Below are 6,215 nucleotides of genomic sequence, written 5' to 3'. Positions count from 1 at the left end.
CGGTGTATTGCAGCCGCACTGAACTGTGTGGCACAAAGCAGCTGCTCCCCAGAGGGGCCTGCCAGTGAAGACCTTTGTGCCTTCACCTAAAAGCTTTCTTTGCCAAAAGTAGGTGAGTTTTCCAAGGCCACCTGATATCTCTGGGGGTAAGTCCAAGTCCATCTTCCACACCTTTGGTGGTGGTGCCCTCTCACCCAGTGCTCCGTCAGCTCCCACAGAGGGCACCCTCAGAGCAAGGCTGTCCAGTTTTCAGTGGTGCAGAAGCTATCTACACAGACCGTGGTACCAGGATGACAGCAAAAGCAGTAGCACTAAGTCCTCTTGCTCTTCATTTTTGACTTGTTCACTGCTCCCGAGTGCAAACCTGAGAGCATGTATTAGTGTGAGGAGTTGAGCTCCATCTTGCTAATTAGTGTGAAATAGAGTTACTTTTTTTTTTTCTTCTCCCTCTTTATCAGATATGCTTGTCTGAATCACCAAAGAAAAGGCATTTTCTGTCAGAAAGGAATCGGGGTGGCCAGACCTGTAATTGTAACCAATCACTTTTCTCTTGGCCTTTATGGCTTCTTTGGGTTTTTACTTACATTAAGAGTTTTGACCTTTAAAATAACTAAATAAAAAAGTCAAAATGTTTAGTAAAACTTACTTTCTTTCAGACGCCTACAAAGCAGTACATTGCACTGTCCTGCTCAGTTTTGTGGCTGGATGCTACTCTATGCAGCAGTTGCAGTATTAGCAGTACATGTTCTTGTAAAGGGAGCGTTCCCTCTGCTCTATGTCCTTCCCCCTCCTGCAAATTTCTTTCTCAAAATTCCCCTACTGTGCTTCCAACAGCAGTCCCAACAATGTGGAACATCCTTAACTTCATTGTTAATAGTACTGCAAAGCCAGTTGCAATATTTTTATTAGTCCTTATGAATTATTGTCAGGCTGTTTTCCTAAATTACACGTTTATTTGGAACAGCACTCAGTATGCTGAATATTAATGGGCCAGAATGGAAGAGTAAGTGATCTTACACTTCTTTCCTGCATGTCAGGAAAGGTGCTTAAAACAGTATTTTTCACCACCTTTTTGACCCTAACAGCATGTTTATAGACAATTCAGGCAGTCTGAGAACCTGTGTATGTATTGCTGAATTTCTGTATTTAGTATTTCTAAGATGATGCTGAAAATAGCATAACTTCCTGTTTATTCTATTTCTTTCTACTTATTGTTTCTTCTGGTTTAGCACTATAATCAACAAACAGGTACAGTTTGTCCAACATACTTGGTTTTATTTGATCAGCAACAGGACAATGCAAATAAAACAACCAGACCAATGTAACATTTTCACCTTTTACTAGACATACAAGTTCCGCATTTTATACGTGCCTAAGTAAAAGATCTTTCTTCACAATTTCTTTAACATTCACTTTGGTTGACTTGAAATGCAAGAAAATGGGTTTAAAGCACTCTTTTTACATTTCTAGGAATAGCAATGACAATTCCTTCAAAAGGTTTTTACCGTGTTTTACTTTTTAATGGTGTTTTCACATCAGGCTGTGTAGCACTGTCCCACCCCACCTGCAAAAAGAACGTAAGTAGCAATAGGTTCTTCAGTTAACTCCCACAGTTTTCCGTGGCTTTAGTTCTATGTCTCCGTGCATTAACTTCACAATTATCTGAAGTTCTATTTTTAAATAACTTTGTGTTTCTTCTTTGCAAGCACTTTCATTTTTCTCCCTTTGATTTGTTCACAGGGCCTTGATGCCACATGCGCCTGAGTGCTTAATAACTGAAGTCGATGCAGAGTTGTCGTGCCTCCCTCAGCTAACAGAAGTTCACTGCAGGCTAACATATGCTAGACTACAGCAAGACAACAGGCCATCTTTTATATGCATTTCAAAACAGCATAAAAAAAGAGTTTATCATTTTTCTTTCCCCCACCCCCCTTTTTTATGGACTTCAATTATTACTTTAATCATTAAGCACCTTCTACCATATGGTCCAGAAATAACAACTGAAACTTTATGAAGAGTGAAAATAATCCACTGCGATCCAGAGGAGATACATGTGCTAACTGGCACCATATCATGTAATTCACATTTCCAAGGGAGTAAAGAGGATTTTCACAGATTGGTTTTGAGCAGAAAATTATCTAGGATTTCTCTTCACATCAGAGTTACTCACATAGGTTGTGTAGCACTGTCCCTGGAAGTGTCATGTTAGGCCTTCTTGGGAGTTATCTCCCATGGCTCTCTATGCTGCAGTAAACTGAATTGCTCAGCAAATGTCTAATTATAAACTTTGCAGGTCATACACTTGAATGGAAGTGGATTCATGAATCATGGATTATTCCCAGCCACCCCAGCTGAACCACTAGCCTCAGTGACAAGCGTGAATGTGTACATGAAGCTAGTAAAGAAAAACATGAGCACCTAGATTTACTCTGTTATTTAAAAAAAAAAAAAAAAAGCCAGTAAGTGGGCATCAAAACAATGATTTATTTTGTTACCTCCTCACCAAGTTGCCTTCTGAAGTCATTTAAAAGAAACTGCTGTAGAAAAGGTGAATGCCGGTGGTGAGGTCTAATAGAAGCCATCCAGGAAGGATGCTAACGTGAGGTAATGATCAAATCAAGTCAGCATGTAACAGATTGTTCAATTACTGTAATTTTCTAACAATTTTTCTATTCCTGAAGCTAGGGAGACAATGTACCCTTTGTTTTATCTGTACTATAATAATATATGCAAGTAATTATGCAAGTTATTTACATAACAATCAGAGTAAGTCATTTATAACTCTAGTATCTCTTGCATTACATTCGGAAAGCAAAAAGGGAAGCTCAGGAAAACTGAACACATTTTTTTCTTTCCCTAACAAAGTGAATGAGAGCTGTAAAACAAGGTGAAATTACACAAGGCAGCCTCAGGAGCCTAAAATGGGTATTCTTATTCTCTCAAATCCTTCCCTTGGCTCTGCTTCTGCCTTATCCACCTGCCAGCTTCGGCATTCATCAGGCTTTTGCTGAGTAGAATAATTCATTAACCCAGACCAAAAAAACAAAAACAAAACACACACACACAAAAAATCCTCTACTCCCTGGTTAGCAAGTTAAACTTTCATGAAAAAGCCTATAATGAGTGATACCACAAAAGCAAAATAAGTGTTAAAGGCAAACGGTTAGGAGAGGTAAAGAAAGTCCAGCTACATGGAAAATGGCAACATAAAATGTTAAATGCTTTAGCTTCTTGGGAAAAAAAAATAAAAATGTTTCTTCCATTTCAAGATTTCAGAAAATCTTGGATTACTTTTGTAATGGCATAGGATGAGTCAAGATATAAAGTAGGAGCAAACCAGACTATTTTGTCCAGGACCAAAAAGGAGTTTGACGGTATCGTGTGTGCTATGGCATTAGTAGCAAACCAGAAATATAGCTGACGAAGGAAGAGAATTACAATGCAAGTACTGAGCAAATAATACAAAGAGCATAGTAAATATCAAACCTGAAACGTAACATGATGAGATTAAGACAGAACTAGGAGCAACAGATGCCCATATAGCTCTTGTACATGAATAAAAGCCTGGCTCAATTCAGCGCTAGAGGCATTTGATTTTGAATCAATTTTTATATAAAAAGGTGGGAAAATATACACAAACTCATGCTTTTACACCATAATGTTAGCATTTTAACAAAAACTGGGGGAAGAAGCCATTAACATAGGAAATTTCCACGGCATATAGAGGCATTTAGGTACTTAATAATTAGCAAAATCAACCATTGAGGTGAAGGCTTAAAGAAATACTGCTTCTTTCCCACTGCCATGAACAGTTTTAGAAATATCAATGTATATTTTCAACACCCTAAATGTAAGTCTTTGTTTGTGGAAGGCAAATAAAAATACAGAATTAAAGCTGTGGATAAATCACTGGGGAAAGTAAACTTGGAAAAGACGGAATACAAAGTCTAACAAGCTAGGTTACAGTTGTAAGGCCTTTTACTGCTAGCTTTAAAAGCTCATGTCTGCACACACATCAGCTGCTAATCACATCAGTAATAACTATCACATCTCAAATTACAGACTCACTTAACAATATTAAGTATTAAATCTGATATTTATCAGATCCCGACCTCTACCATTTCTAATTAATTTCTCTTGCCATCTCATTCCTCCCACTCTGTTTTACATGAACTCATGTTTGCTTTGCAGATTAAGCTTCTCCTCACTTCTCATTAATAAAGTTCTTTTTAGAGCTAGGCTGGAATAAAGAACTAGATTTGTATATAGCACAGTGCAAGGTAGCATTTCTATCATAATTACAGCAACATGGGAATGTAGATAAGAATTTCCAAGAAACAGACTTACAGGACAATACTGGTGAGCATACATAATAGCAACTACACGTTTTAACTAAATAGAGAAGGTATCTCTTTGCTGTAGAAGGAATTTGGGAAAGAGTAGATTCTAAAGCACTGCTTCTGCAGTGAATGATGGGTTGTGCATCCAGAGTTTGTCTGTCTTTTACAGACAGTTAACAGTGAAGAATAGGAGCCCTTGGTAAAGCATGAAGACTAGAGGATCACGAAGTAACATAGCACTTCTAGCACAGCAGAACACAAGTAGAAGAAAATGTTTGCTGAAGTTCATTTGAACACCTACTGTGTGAGCCTCCCTGACAGTAAGTCAAATTAAGTAGAGAAAATGCCATTTGGGCTCCAAGGGTGAACTTAGGGACATTTGCATGAAAGTGCAGAAGAAAGGTTTATCAAATAGAAAAGGGATAGCTTTCACCTTATATGGTCATTTCTTTGTGACCGGTGAGGTACGCTGCAATTTTATAACATCTTCCTTATGGCATCTTTGACCCCTTGTAGAATGGTGAAGCTTAGCTTCTTACAAAAAATACGTATACTAAATCAACATGAAAAGTTAATATAAGAAAATAAAAGTAGTAATAGGATAGCTAATTAAGTAGGTTGGAGTTAGATGTGAATTGTGAAAGATAACATTTAAGAATGCTTAAGCTCCTGTAAAACAGTCCTATTTCTACAGCCTGAACTAGATCACTACTTACACTAACCACAAAACGTGAAAACAGCTGGCTTTCTGTGGAACATGCACTTTGCTCAACATACTGATGTAGAAGAAAAATTAGCATCAGAGGTTATCAGAAAAAGCTTTATTAGTAACTGAAGTTACTGGAGATGCTTAATCTGTGTGTGTATTTATAATAAACATAAGAGATTTTCATAGGGTGGCATTTTAAAAAAAACACTGCAATGTTCACAGAGACCATGCCAGACCTCCTTCACGTTCCGTTCATGAACAGGAGCAGATACCATGCCCGTCACACCATACCTTATGCACTCAACTATGAAATTCTCTAGATACTCTTGATGGCTTCTGAGGGAAAGGAAAATAATAATGCCCAAAGACCACACATTTCAAAGTATTTTTACTGTCTCAGAGTAATGAGTTCACGCAGTAGCCTTCACACATTTACCTAGAGGTGAGAGTTTGCATCTTTCCCACAAACAGTAATTACAAGGTTGCTTTACTAAGAGTTACATTAGCTGTAGGCATCTCCAGAGTAGGGCAGTGTTGAAGCAGAGTACAGAGAGAGCTTGCCTGGCTGCAGGAATAGAAACTTCTCAGTTCAGTCACTGAAACAATGTGAGACTTACAGAAAGAAACTTCACTGAGGTACTCAAAGTTTCAATATTCAGCTTTGAGGCTCAGTGTGGAAATGAGAGGTTGTGTCAGCAGCTGGCTGATGCGTACAAAGTTGCTCTTAGTGGGTTCATGGAGCAGCCTGAGCTCAAAGGGAAAGGCGGAAAACAAGCTTGTCTCCTGAGGAAGGTCCTGAAGAGATACCACGTTCATTATAATTGATGCAGGTAACATCGACCATGTAAGAGGCAAAGACAGATGTGACATCCAACCCCTGAGAAATGCACTGACACCACTAAATGAATTCTGCAGCCAAAGACAACTCATGCTGCTTCAAGGCAGTTATTTACCTAACATGGCTAAACACCAGGAGCTTGTACCAGGGCCAATGCTGGAGAATATAGATGAGGATACAGCATCTCTTCTGGCACCAAATATAAAATCTGCCTAGACTATGCTTAATGATGCTTTACTGGCTTATGAAATGCAAGGGAAAGAGTCTGGCCTTTCCTGCTTCTGAATACATTAAGAAAAATCCTGAAAGGGTTTGATTTATTCTAGCC

This window comes from Aythya marila (assembly GCF_965140915.1).
Source record: "Aythya marila genome assembly, chromosome: 3".
Lineage (NCBI taxonomy): Eukaryota > Metazoa > Chordata > Aves > Anseriformes > Anatidae > Aythya > Aythya marila.
Note: the sequence above shows the minus strand (reverse complement) of the source record.